Source organism: Coenobita brevimanus, chromosome 8, assembly GCF_032717465.1.
Source record: "Coenobita brevimanus isolate Jiangsu-jjx chromosome 8, ASM3271746v2, whole genome shotgun sequence".
Lineage (NCBI taxonomy): Eukaryota > Metazoa > Arthropoda > Malacostraca > Decapoda > Coenobitidae > Coenobita > Coenobita brevimanus.
Genome location: NC_136961.1, coordinates 42862155 through 42877153, shown reverse-complemented (window position 1 = coordinate 42877153; position 14999 = coordinate 42862155). Strand labels below are relative to the sequence as shown.

At 40.4% G+C, this 14999-nt stretch overlaps 1 protein-coding gene across 1 annotated transcript in view; it reads right to left on the bottom strand.

Moving 5' to 3' along the window:
* The window catches only part of Utx (Utx histone demethylase), a 33312-nt gene extending 26388 nt beyond the window's left edge, over positions 1-6924 (bottom strand). The window contains exon 1 of the mRNA XM_080276973.1: positions 6424-6924. The gene's annotated coding sequence lies outside the window, so the exon portion shown is untranslated. The remainder of the gene's footprint in view (positions 1-6423) is intronic.
* Positions 6925-14999: the final 8075 nt, after the last annotated feature.

Sequence of the window (14999 nt, the reverse complement as noted above, 5' to 3'; positions counted from 1 at the left end):
CCATAATCACTACCACCACCAACTGATAAAACACTAGTGATAAAAACAGGCGTCTGGCAGCAAGGTACAGATAATCCCTAATCACCACCAACACCAGCCTTTAAATAAGTGTGATGTTACCCCTCTCACAGACGGGACGATTTTAGTATACCATTTTAACTCAAGGCCAGACGAAGTTTTTAAGCTGTTTGAACCCCAGGCGCATGACTGTTATTACCGCCATTTGCTCAAGGTCGAGGCAAGTTTAGTACGGAATTCTACTAAGTTATGATTTTAAAACAGCTGAGAGTTCCAGGATCTTCTGTCGCAGATAAAGCCACACGATTATAAACAGCTGATTGAGTTACAGGATCCTATAGTACTAAATAACGCTAGACGATTATAAACAGTTGGTTGGGTCACAGGATCCTTTACGTTCCACCTAAAGCCACGAGATTTTCATCCGAGTATAAGTCAACAGGAGGGAGCGTGTTACGAGACGTCTGGCAGCGGCGTAGCGGTACATTACAGCATATCGGCGGTGGCACCTTAACCCGTCTGGCAGGGTGGCGTGGCGTAGTGCTGATATTTTACAATGACCAGCATGACAATTCCGCTCAAGGCCACACCACTTCATTTGTATCCCCCACCCACACCCTTCATTCCCCTGCCTCCTAGCGTGACAGTTACCCCAGGTCATGGTTGGAATTTGATAACCTGTTCTACTGTATAATTCTCGTTGCACCTCTTCTTTTGCGACATTCTTAACATTACACTTTTTAATCACTTCATTTGTATCCCCTACCCACACCTTTCCCCCGTGAGTTACCGCGGGTCGTGGGTGGAATGTGATAATAGATAAGGTAGCTACCTGTTTTAGGGCCTAATTATACGTGGCATGAGAGTCGTCGTAACAAATCTTCCTTGGCTACTCATTTTTACACGTTACGGGGCATTATTATTACGGGCCCTTCAAGATATACCGTATCTCTCCAGTGGTATGACAGTATACTGGATAATAAGTCGTATCTAAGTGGTTTTGAAAGCTGTGTTGCACCTCATCTTTGGCGATTTATTATGCATATTATTTAACTTTCTCTTTGATGTTAAGTTATGGTTTTCACAGAAACACGGTTCGCATCAGAAACATACAGATATAAAGACATGGCTAATATGTAAAATAAATCGCCAAGAAAGAGGTTACAAAATCTATACCACTTAAATTACGACTCAAATCACCAAAGATGTCTTCCATTGTAAAAATATACTGGCCACAATTAGCCACTTCACCCCGAGTACGTCTCTAGATATATATTCCTGGAATGTGCTTTAGTAATGAGTGTTCGTGAAGGCAGCATCCAACCACTTCAGTTACACAGCTCTCAGAAAAAGTCGTCTGGGTATTTTAAGAATAGCCGAGAAAAACAAACGTCACTGAGTGCAAGTTTAGACGGATGAAAATGGTGTATAATATATTAGTCTTATCATCAAAAAATATATAAGATTAAAGTATACAGTAGTCTTAAAAAAAAAAAAAATCTACCAACAATATATACAGTACCAGCATTTATATATATCGAGTACATACGACTACATACAACTTTGGGTCAGCTTTACAACAGAGGTTAACTATCTCGTGTTTTGGTATGAATGTATATATTACAGCCTAATGCGAAGACCGTGACGTGTTCAGAATTAACAACTTGGACTCCAACATCACTTAAAAGCGTGGGGCAAATTATGGCTCTCCTAACTTGTTTTACGTCACCACAGAGGGTGCAAAGATATAAATACAAGAGTGACGTAGGAGGTTTTGTGTGTTCTGTGTGTGTGTGTGTGAAATACAACAGGGACGTGGGAGTTGTGTGTGTGTGTGTGTGTGTGTGTGTGTGTGTGTGTGTGTGTGTGTGATAAATACAACAGGGAAGTGTGTGTGTGTGTGTGTGTGTGTGTGTGTGTGTGTGTGTGTGTGTGATAAATACAACAGGGAAGTGTGTGTGTGTGTGTGTGTGTGTGTGTGTGTGTGTGTGTGTGTGTGTGTGTGTGGAGTGCGTGCGTTTGTTAGTGGGCGAGAAGGGAGAGAGGGAGGAAGGGAGGGCAAAGAGTCAGTGACCTACAGTTCTCGCTGACGGCAGCTTGTTCGCACACCACTCGCATCTTCACTCTCATCCATCCTATAAATAAACCACCGTGCACAGGAAAAAAAAAAAAAAAAATCTTAGATATATGGAAGAATTATGTCCGATTCACTTCACTTATGAGACTATTGTGGCTCAATTTTTCACTCGCATCTTTGCTATTTACATATCATCGTGTACAAAGGAGGAAAAATAAAAAAAAAAGAAAAGATCTAGTGATACCTGCAGGCGTTACGTCGGATTCACACCACTTACAAGACAATCATAACTTCACTCTCACGGTTCTTAGATATAAAATTAATATCAGTGTTTATACAAGCGAAAATAAAAAGTTTCAACAGGAAAATTACATCGACTTCACACCATTTATACGAGTGCTGAAGGGATTAATGAAGACCATAAGTATCTCACCCTTTCAGTAAGAGTTTTCAGAATAAAATCGTCGGGAGATTGCAAGACAAAAGAAAAAAAAAAAGGAAAAAAGGACTGACGAGTGAATTCAGGGAGGGGCTTCACAATACCACAGCTTTCCCCACACAATTGGCAATGCATATACCGTAAATCAAGGGACAATGGCATATCAACATTACTGGAAAGTGTAACGGAACTTTAACCCTTAATTTTCTGTAATTGCCTATGCGGACGCTATTAAACTGTTCTCTAATCCCACCAGCTCCAAGTCTCTCTCATGGTGAATAAAATCGTCTGGTGAAAGCATGAAAATACCTGCACAAAAGCGTGTCATCGGACTGAATGGGTATAACAAAAGCTTTCTGTAAAATCCAGTACTAGATGTTTCCAAAGTTGAATAAAATCACATGGTAGCGGCTTGAAATAAAATAAAAAGGTTCTTCGGCTGAAAAGGTAACCAGGGTGTATATAAAAAAGTTATCGAAATCCATTAACAAAAATTCTAGTCGACGAAGGCCTTCACGTGGCCACCGGTACCTGGCTGACTCATTCACACGTTTTTTCCCCACGGTAAAACATGGGGCCATCAGCAAAACAATGACCCAGCTGTTACAAAAGAAAAAAAAAAAATCGAAACCACCACGTGGCCTCTCCAACCGTCAAAGAAAAAAAAGAAAAAGAAAAAGGCCAAATTAATTTCCATCATGACAGTGCGTTTCTCTCAAAATTCCTAAAACCACCTCACTATCTACCTGGTAACTAAATAAATTACAGGTAGTAACGTATAAAAACTGACCATTTTGTACACACAAACACACACACAATCATAAAAAAAGATAAGAGTACCCAACTAAACAAATAATTACATAAACAAACTGCCCTGTAGGATGCTACTGTTCGTTCATTATTACGTTCAGACCGAGGACATCTTTGCTACTTCCAGGTGAAATTCATAAGAGTACAAGAGGATTTTCAAACTGGGGGAGTTAGACATGGCTTTAAATAATTCCTTCAATATCAGCTTAAGTTCCTCAATATTAAAGATATTCCCAAGCTAAGTAAAATCTGATAATAGCCTACCAAGAATATTATGAGATTAATACCAAGAACATAATAATATGTCACTGATAATACCAATATGACGCCACTGGTAATAACAAGAATATAATAAGGCGTCACTGATACCTATCTATCTATCTATCTATTGCCAGACGCCACAATCCCGCAAGGGGTGGCCAATTGACTTTGAGTTATTTGTTTTACAGGGAGGGGCCAAGAATATATTAAGACGTCACATACCATAAATATAATGAGAACTGAAAATACCAAGGATATAATAAGACGTTAATACCAAGAATGAGACGCTATTACCAAGAATATAAAAATACGTCATCCACTGTAAAAGTAAATGGAAGCCACACCATATAATGATTAAGGAGGGTTCAGAGTGTACCCAACGTTCCCAGGCTCTCTCCCCATTGTCAGGGACACACAATAACAAGCGAGGGAGGCACAATGCTCCAGCTTGTCCATAAACGCACCAGGTTTATGTGTACAAAAAACTAAGAAAAAAAAAATCAGGCAAGTTAAACGTTGCTACGTTATATAAAAATCTATGGGGCTTACAAATGTAAAACAAAATGCCTGTTTAACGTCTGATATCTACAAATGTAGGAAATGCATAAAAAAAAAAAAAAAAAAAAGCTAAGCACTGGTACTGTACATCATTAAAAGCATGATGTTTTCGCGTGGGCTATGAAAAAAAAAAAAAATGTAGCTGTTTGTGGAGTTTAACATTCCATTACAAACGCGTGAAGTTTTCGTTATTGGCAAAAGCACGTCGAACATTACTACCATAACACTATTGGCTATACACGCATGCAGGAAAAAAAAAAAAAAAAACAGAAGCATGATATCCACTACTGTCTTATACACAAGCAGTGATTACATTTAGGCAAAACCAATTTAGTCACTGAAATTTTTAAATTATACCCAAATAATGAAATAACCAAATTAAGGCCAATGTTGATGAAACCATGCTATAATAAAGTTCAAGTACCAGATGAATGGGTATAACACTTGCCTGAACCCACGGCACTGCTAAACAAGTCATATTATAGAAACGTCATAAGGGGCCTTTGTCTACACACTGAATAATAAATGTAGTGATGGATAAGCGGAGAAAAGAGCTACAACTGCTGTCACACCGGCATGCATCAGTCTGCAATCATAATCAATACAGAACGTCCGTCGTAACTAATTTACCACATTCCAATTCTGACGATAAACATTTCCTATGTCAGAGGTTTTATTTACAGATATAAACTTTTGTCATATAACTGATGCTATTCGCTCAAGTTCGGAAGCTTTATAGTTCGGACACACGCACGCACAAACGACCTCACTTCATAATTAACTTCATCTCCAGATATATGGAAATAAAATTTGTGGCTTGAATATAGAAGGGTAAGTTACAGTCACAACAAATGCATAAGGATCTTGAATGTAACTTTAGCCCCATATATAAGAATGGGTGAACAAATTAAGTTGCTTGGATTTAGACGCATACATTTCGGCACAACCCTGGTAGGTCATTGGCTCCACCTGCCCTAGATGAAAACTTCCCGGAAGTCTTAACATCAGCCTCAATGAACTTTGTCTTTTAGATACTATTAGTGTAGTCTCCAATAAGACGGTGGCTACAGTTAAGACAACCATATAATACAATGCACTGTTGTAGATTCGCAACTTTTAACCCCTTCAGTCCAACGTCATATTGTTTATTCTGTTCTTGCTGTAGCCTATACGCAATGCTAAATTTTTATGAAGTCTTGAATAACAGATGAATCCAACCCCTCATTTTCGAAAAACCTCTTCTTTGCTTAATACAATCGTCTGGAGATGGCATGGATAAATCATTCGTAATGAAAATGGGTTAAAACAACAGATACATGAAGAGTAAAGTGCTTTCTCTCGAGTTCCTGGGGCGAGGAAAGGTGGGTAGCCGGGTGGTAAGACAAGCGACGCCTGGAGTGGGCCCCCTGTAGGCCTACCCATCTACCCTCCAGGCAAACTCAAAACGGCCGTTAGACATAGCTCCATGCGTTTCCGGAATGCAGTAATGCACTTCAAAAACTCGATGTCAGAAACATTCACCTCGTCTGTAAATTGCTGCTGTCCAGGACATAATGACGTTCGCAATACAATGACTTAGTAATACATGATGTTTGCCGAGTTATGTGAAGAATCAGTGGCAGCTTATCCAGGAAGCGTCCCTTCTTACATAAGCTTATCAAGCCATTTAATTAAATGCCTGTCCATGAATGAAAACTTAAACGTACCCATTTTTACAAAACACTGTCTTGCCTAACTTGTATGCGTGATATTCATCATATCAACTTGCCAAACTTTAAACTCCGACTTAATTTTTGCAAGCTCTAAGGGCAGAATATGGGCTTGTGTATGGAAGGCGGTGTTGCCGAGTAGCATCTCCGAAGATGCTCACACAGGCTATACTGCCTCCACGAGGAAGAAGCACATTGCTGTACACAACTTAACATAGCCAAATCATGTTAGAGTAATACCTGACGTATTATGAGTGACTGGGATGGGAGTAAATATGTATACTGTGTAGCATAAATGATACAAGGCTGTATGTGAGATGCGACGCTGCCAAGTATCCCCCACGCAGTTACCCGGGAGCGATTAGTCTCGCCAGGCCGGCCCGCCAGCGTCTCCCTCCTGTTCAGTATCACGTACACCAGTATGCAAACACTACATACACTGCCACACTCACTGGAATAAAGTACTCCCATACCCTCAAGCTATCATAAAGGAGTTTCACATTGTCACACTCATCACAAACCTCAAACTGTATTTAAACACATCAACTTACCCACTGAAAGATACTGATGAATACTTTTGGCCACTTGAAATGGTTTGAACAGAAAGCTGGTGGCAGTATTTCCCTGAAGACGTTTATAACACTGGCAGTGATGTTGAAATAGGCTTCGTTTACGTAATACTAAAAGCTACACATTCGCAACTTGAGCATCAACAAGAGATCATTGATAGACGTCGGCAGTGATGGGATACGAAGTGCTTGTTGGACTAGACACTTCCATTTGCAGTTGATGAGTTGCAGTCACACACACGGGGGTCGTTCATACACACAGACACATACGCGGGCTGGCGGAGGCTTACGGATTCATCACGACAAAGTTCGTGTACAGTGTTCGGTCTTTGTCCTGTAACGGGGCCGAGGCGAACACCGCACGGTCACTCAACTCACCAATAGTCTCTCCTCTTCCTTCACTCACTAATTATTTTCAGTCACCACTTTCACTCCTTAGGACACACGAGGGTGGGCTAAGCACTCGCAGTTATGGCAGTAATGCACGCGCTGGCACACGTGCAAGGAAAAAAAAGGGGTCCTTGTCCCGTCCTCGCGGTCCGAACCGACCCAAGCCTCCCTTCTCCAGCCCTGCCTCCAGCCACACTGAGCTCCCACAATCACACGCTGCCGCAATATTCACAACTTCGTACCCCCCAACACCACATATATCTCTCCACCACTATCTCACTTTACTCTCCCATTACACCTTCTGATCACCATAATTTCTCCTTTCAAGTGCACCCGTAGTCACTAGGTAGTCTCAGCTACGTGTATGAGGTAAGATCAGGGAAGGAGGGATGTTCCGTTGCGCGTCTGGCAGTGTGGTAGTCGGGCGTATTGATCCCCAGGTGAGGAGGTGTGGGGGGTGGGGTGGGGGGCTATGGGTACAACTCCCGCTCCCCCACGCCACATCTGTACCAAGGGGCATCTACCACAAACACGCTTACCGAACGCCACCACTAAAAAACACCTGATAAAATTGCACAATGCACCACTGTAAACTCTACTGCTAACACCCGCCGAGCTTGACCGCAGGCAGGCAAGCACAGTCACGCCACTTAGCATCTTTACTGGGATGACGTGCTATTTTCAGTGTACATTTTTGCTACGTAAACAATTTTAGCTCAATTTTGGAGAGCTGTTAACCCATTATATCCCAACTTTTTTTAATGAAGATTTTTCGGGCATTTTCATGAAATTCTTATTGTATAGAATGAATTAAGATAAGACATGCTTGTTACAGTACTTTATTTCCTTCAGTAAGCTTAGAATAAGCTGTCCTCAAAAGAGGACACTGGGACAATATAATATAATCTTCTAATAATAAGCTGTCCTCAAATGAGGACAGTGGGACAAAGTAATACATACTCTCTCTAAATAACAGAAACATAAAAACCCTTGGATAAGACTAAAATTTGGATGAAACTAAATAAAATGCAATCTCCAAAGACAAGTAAACTAAAAAAGGAACAGCTCGCTTCTGTGTATTTACATAAAAATGCATGTATAAGAATGTAATTGTGCTGAAACTAAATAACATGCTATCTCCAAAAGACAAGTAAACTGAGAAAAAAGAATAGCTGGTTTCTGTATATTTACTTTTTGTGATACTGAGCAAAACATTCTACGCAGAGTCTTACATTGCATTTGACACAGTAAGTTCTTGGTTCTTTGAACATGGTTTTCTTTGGCAACGTCTTTGCTGTTGGCGCTTTGCAATAACATGGTCCATTCCGTCATACCGAACATCAGCTAGTTTTGTAGACAGACCAGGGGTATTGCTTTTTCTTCCTATTTTCCCACCTGCATCACCAAGCTTCAGATATGGCACACATATTGCTCTTTTGAAGCTCACTAAATCAAGCTGTTCCTTTCCTTCATACAGGAATTTGTGGATAATCCAAGCATTTACAACCTTCATTTCTAACAAACGTATGAAGAGAGGCCAGTACCACTTCTTTCCCCGCAGAGAGGTTGCATATTTTCCAGCCAACCAGTCATGGTGATCTACACCTCCCATATAGGCATTGTAATTGTTCACAGATGCTCACAGATGCAGGGAGTTAGCAACTTCTAAAACAGTTCAAGTGATGATAAATTCTCTAGGCTTTCTTTCATTTTCTGCAAGCAGTCACTATGATGTTGAGAACGCTCTTTGACCTTGGTATACTGGGGATCTTTGTGTTTCCAAATGGGTTCAGAGGCACAATTTTTTTTTTTTTTTTTTTTTTTTTTTTTTGTCGGGGGGCGCGGTAGCACAGTGGTAGCGCGCTGGACTTGTAATCGGGGGATTGCAAGTTCGAGCCTCGCCCGGGCTGCCGTTCCGGGAGGGGTAGCTCCCTCCTGTAACCCTAGCGGGGCTATATAGTCCAATACAGGGCTTAGCTCGGGGGAACTCCATTTCTCCCATTTTTTTTCTCTTTTTTTGTCTGAATGATGTACCTGAACCAGGTTTGTTTGTGGCATGTTCTTCAGCTGGCACTTGTTCAATATGAACTTCTAAGGAACCTGGCACATCTTGAACAGACATCTCACCAATAACATCTTCGCTGACATCCTCTTCATCAGTCAGTTCATCTACATCTGGTGGAACAATAACCACATCAGCTTTTTCATAATTAGCTTCCTCGTCATCCTGTTGATTCAAAATTTCAAGTGCTTGTTCCAGTGTAATTGCAGATAGTCTTGCTTTCGCCATCTGTATCAAAGTAAAGTAATAAATCAAAAAATAGAAGTACTGAAATGTATTGACCACCAAATACTTATATGTGCATAGGTTCATAAAAGCATATTACACCTAAACCATACTACCATCATTCTTTACTAACCTTGAGAGATGGCAAATGTGCTGTCTATGACGATCTATGCAGAAATGAAGCGTCGTTGGATGCTGCAGGCTGGGACATGTAAGAACACGTAATATTACTATATTATCCCAGTGTCCTCATTTGAGGACAAGCATTTTCTAACATGGTTGTGCTCTTGTGTACTGAAAAAAATGAATTCAGTTATGATGCATATGGTAGGCCATCCACTTAACAACATGCGACAGGATGAACATAGATGATTTGGGCTTTGTAGTATTCAGTATGCTTCTTAGTATGCAAACATTTTTGAAGCACCATTTTCAACCAACTTTAGATACCAAGAAATCGCTTAAGAATATGTCAATGAAACTTAATTTTTGCTTGATGTTGGTGAAAACCCACTGAAATATTACTTTTGTTTGCTTTTTTGTCAGTGTTTTCATTAATTGAGTAATAAAATAATATTTTATCAGGTGTCCTCAAATGAGGACACTGGGATATAATGGGTTAATAAGGCTGCCACTTCCAGACGATTTTATTTAGCCTACGAAATTTCTGATCAGCGCTCACTGTCACTCCACATAATTCCTCCAACATTTATTTTTGTTTTTGCTTTCTGACGATTTCACTCAGCTTATTGAAACTTTTCGAACTGGAGGCGATAGATTTAGTTTTTATTTGCCGTTTCGCCCCAACCACTCCCCTACGATGACGTATTAATCTTATTCTTGCTTCAATCAGACGGACTTAGAGAGATTTTGGAAAACTTCTTGTAATGAAGGGATTAATGAGGCTGTTCTGTCTTCCTTCACAACCTGAACCTAAGTAAAATGGCTCGACGGTACCAATAATAACTGGAAACGTCTAAAACGTAGAACTATCTACTAAATGGCTAAAATCGTCTAAAAATAACCACCTACAATAATTACAACCATTGAAGTATACCTAAAACCATCTAAAAATAATTAAAACCGTCTAAAGAAAAACTAAAACCATCGGAAAAATAACTAAAATAATCTAAAGTATAACAAAAACCATCTAAAAATAACAAAAACTCTCTAAAAATAACAAAAACCATCCAAAAAGTAAAATCATCTAACTAAAACCATCTGAATATAACTAAAACCATCTAAAGAATAAGCACAGCCTTTTAAATAGTAAAGAGGACAGTATTTCACATCACGTAAGACGATAAGTAGCGTAAATAAACAAAGCTAACAGATAACACTTTAACAAACATAACTAAAGTATTATGAGTTATGGATGAACAGACTGACACTCCCACCCCCCACTTTTTTTTTAACCTAAACGACAGAAAAGTGCAAAGTCAAATAATATTACACCCCAAACTTAAAAATAAAAATCTGAATGGACTAACCTTCCCTGGAACAAAGTATTATAGACTGGATTACTAGTATTTTATTTTGAATTAGTAGTAGTAAAAGTATCATTATTATTAACCTAGACTTTCACGCCACAAACCTCCCCAAACACAGAATAAAAACAACTGACAGTGCCTTCACATTCATTGACGATACTTTCACGTTCCTTGCTATAACAGAGAACCAACACCATGATAACCAACACTACACCTCAAACAGTTAACGTCAAGCAGCTATAAATGAACAAACTCATACCACTTTACTACAATGACCTGGGAACACTACTACCACATCAATAACTAACAAACTTCAATAACCAGCACTACAACATATACAGAAAACGTTAAACAAGTTCCGTATAAACAGACACGCCATTTACGTACACTGTATCGGCATGTAAACAAAAACATCACATTAACTATACGGCTAAATAATAACCAACATAAAAAGCACCATTACAACCCAAATGATAGCGTCTTTGTGGCCCTAGGTCCATCTGAATGTGAACCCAGTGGACTGCAGGCTGAAGTTACCCTTCTTCAGGCAACAGGAAATATAATGAAGTTAATAATGAACAGACTCACCCCACTAACTTCTAAAGCAAAATGAAAATAATACCTGCATAAAAAACTAACACACACACACACACACACACACACACACACACACACACAAATGACATACACTACAAACGAGACGAAGCAGTTTTAAGGGAAGAAATTAGTACGGTATTACCCCCTCCAAAAGTAAAATATATATATATATATATATATATATATATATATATATATATATATATATATATATATATATATATATATATATATATATTAATAAAAACATCTGAACTCTAAGCACTACAATAACACACACTGCAACCCACACGAACATATATGAAGTCAGGAATCAGCACCCCTCTCATGGAAGCGGTATCTGAATATTAACTAACATAACTGTACTCTCTCTTTATTCTAACTTGGCCTAAAAACTGTCATCCCTCCACCTTGAATGCTGAGTTGTAACAAGAGATTAACGTTAGAAAATGATGCTAGTCACGAAGAAGTGGTATGGAGAGATGTGGAGCCACGGCACTGTCTTTTACTGTCAGAGCTACGAGATACATTAAAAGGAAGAAAATCTGGGCCAAGTTAAGATGAAGTAACTATTAAATATAACATCCTGGGCTATAATCTAAGTGATACAGGTATAACAGTTATGAATGAACAAACTATCAGGCATCTTGCGTACCCGAAACCGGAATTATATCAACTAAATAATGATCACTATAATAACCAGCACAAAGCAGTTATAACAGAACACCGTCAGACCAATTAATTATACAACACAGAAACATAAACAGTACTCCTCATACCAACTAACAAAACTACAAATAAATAAATAAATAAATACATTCAGAATCATCACCCCGACTCACACAATAAAGCGTACGAAAGCGTTATAAATGAACACTCTACGGTGCAATGGAAGCAATACCATCACACCAACTGAATTACAAAATGACCTTCACTACAACCAAAACAAAAGTAACAATGAGGTATGAGTGAACAGGTTGCCAGAACACATACGCATCCTATAGTGATGAAGAAACAGCAGGCTATCTTCGTAATAAACACACACACACACACACACACACACACACACACACACACACACACAGAACACTAGCCACCATTTAGCCCAACACAAACGTAAAAATGAGTTACTGGCAAACAGATTATAACATTATCCCCTCTCTCCTATCTACCTATCTCTCTATCTACATATCTATCCATCTATCTAAAGGCAAAACGGCAACAGTACCTTCAAATCTACAACTAACACACACAACAATCGCAACAATAATCGTAAAAAAACAACCCATGAATGAATCCTATAACGAGGTCCCCCACTCCCCTCCACACCTCTAGCCTCAGTACGGACGCCGGGCTACTCTCGCCCTCTCTCTCAATTGCAGTGTTGCATATGAGGGGCGGAAAAAGCGATCCCTTGCCGGCAGTAAACAGCGTATTCATTAGCACACCTTTAACCTGGCCTACCTACCAACCTGGGTCACTGTACTGCACTTAGAGCTGACACAATTGTACTTCATTTTGATATTTGCCTGCCTCTCTCTCTCTCTCTCTCTCTCTCTCTCTCTCTCTCTAAATATACTCTCTTCCTGCATCCGAGAATAACCTCTTCAATCAGGGGAAGATTTATAATACATTCTCGCTTCCTCCAGACGATTTTATTCTGCTTCTCAAACTAGAGGGGTTAAATACAGCCTTCATTAGTCCCCTCAATACTAAAAATCAGAATAAAGTTGAATGAAAGTCTAAAAATACCAAAAATAAAGTAGGAAACAAGCCATCGGCTTTCCTAGGATTTCTCTCAGCTGAAGAAAACCGCTGAGTTAAAAATAATCAATTGAGTGCTGGGATTACAATCAGCTGAACAAAATCGCCCCAAGAGTAAATCTAAACCCTTATTAACACTCTGGTTGCTACGATTTCTCTCAGGTAAGCAAAATCGTCCAGTGGCAGCCAGGATGAAGGCTCCCCACACCGTCCTCAGCTGCAAAATGGCCAAATCCGCGGGGCATATAGTGAACATCCAGTCGTTCTCATGTTACGCACTATGGCTAATATGATCTACTGCACACACGCACTCGCCTCCTACACACACCCCATATTCATACACACGCACGGCACGGACACGCACATAGTCACAGCATACCACACGGACACGCACAGTCATAATATACCCAAAGGACACGCACAGTTATAATATACCTTATGGACATGCACACATAGAGTCCAGACTCACTGTACCACACAGATACGCACCTACACACACACACACCTCAACACTCGTACTTTCCCTGCCCCCCCTGCCGTGCCCTCACACACCTGCCCTTCTCAGGTACCTTGACTGATCGCTCCCATTCCACTCAGTACGGCCGGTCTCCCATTCTCCGTGTATTTAGGTTGTTTTATTTATACCTGTAGTAAAGAGGGGCAGTGTGTGTGTGTGTGTGTGTGTGTGTGTGTGTGTGTGTGTGTGTGTGTGTGTGTGTGTGTGTGTGTGTGTGTGTGTGTGTGTGTGTGTGTGTGTGTGTGTGTGTGTGTGTGTGTGTGTGCTTACTGATGTTTAACAACGTATGTGCGCATTGTATGACTGTGTGTGTATGTGTATGAAAGTATATGTGTTATGTGTATTGACCAACTGCGCTCGTGTTGTTGTGTGTGTTTTTGCCTGTGTGATGAGTTGTGCGTGTCTGAGTGGTATGTTTTGACCCAGTGTGTGTGTGTGTGTGTGTGTGTGTGTGTGTGTGTGTGTGTGTGTGTGTGTGTGTGTGTGTGTGTGTGTGTGTGTGTGTGTGTGTGTGTGTGTGTGTGTGTGTGTGTGTGTGTGCGCGTGTGTGTGTGTGCGCGCGCGCTTATTGATGTAACAACGTATGTGCGGATAATATGACTGTGTGTGTATGTGTACGAAGGCATATGTGTAGGTATGTGTTATGTGTATTGACCAAATGCGCTCGTATTTTTGTGTGTGTTTTTGCCTGTGATAAGTTGTGCGTGTCTGAGTGGTATGTTTTGACTGTGTGTGTGTGTGTGTGTGTGTGTGTGTGTGTGTGTGTGTGTGTGTGTGTGTGTGTGTGTGTGTGTGTGTGTGTGTGTGTGTGTGTGTGTAGAGGGGGGGGTTTAGCGAGAGGGGTGAAAGAGGTAGAACGGTGGAAGGTCACAAGGTGCATGAAGAGAGGCAAAAGCGGAGGGGGAAAAAAGAAAGAAAAGGAAAGAATGACAGGGGGGGGGGAGAAGGGAAGAGATACAATGCGGGGAGAGAAGGGAGGAGGGAAGGAAGGAAAAAAAAAGGGAGGAGGGATGGAAGGAAAAGAAAGGGAGGAGGGAAGGAAAAGAAAGGGAGGAGGGAGGGAAAGATGAAAGAGGGGTGGTAAGGAGACAAACACATGCACAGAGAGAGAAGGGAATGAAAGAGAGGAGGTGGCATAATGAGGGAAAGACAGAAAAAAACAGAAAATGAGAGAAAATGATGGAACGAGTATGAAAAATGGAAGATGGAAAGAATAAGAAGAGAGGAAGATGGAAAGGGTAGGAAAAAGAGGATGGAAAGAGTACGAAAATGGAAGATAGAAAGAATGAGAAAAGAAGAAAAGGAAAGTGAGAACGGAAGGCGGAAGGAGTAAGGAAAATGGAAGACGGAAAGAGAGAAAAAAAAATGAGATGGTGAGGAAGATGTAAGAAGAGAGGAACAGAGAAAAATTATGAATACGAAAAGAATGGGGGAGGAAAGGAAAGAGGATATAAGAAAGCTGGAAGAGGATGTTATAATGAGGATGAACAAAGAAAGGGCTGGGCAAGAATGA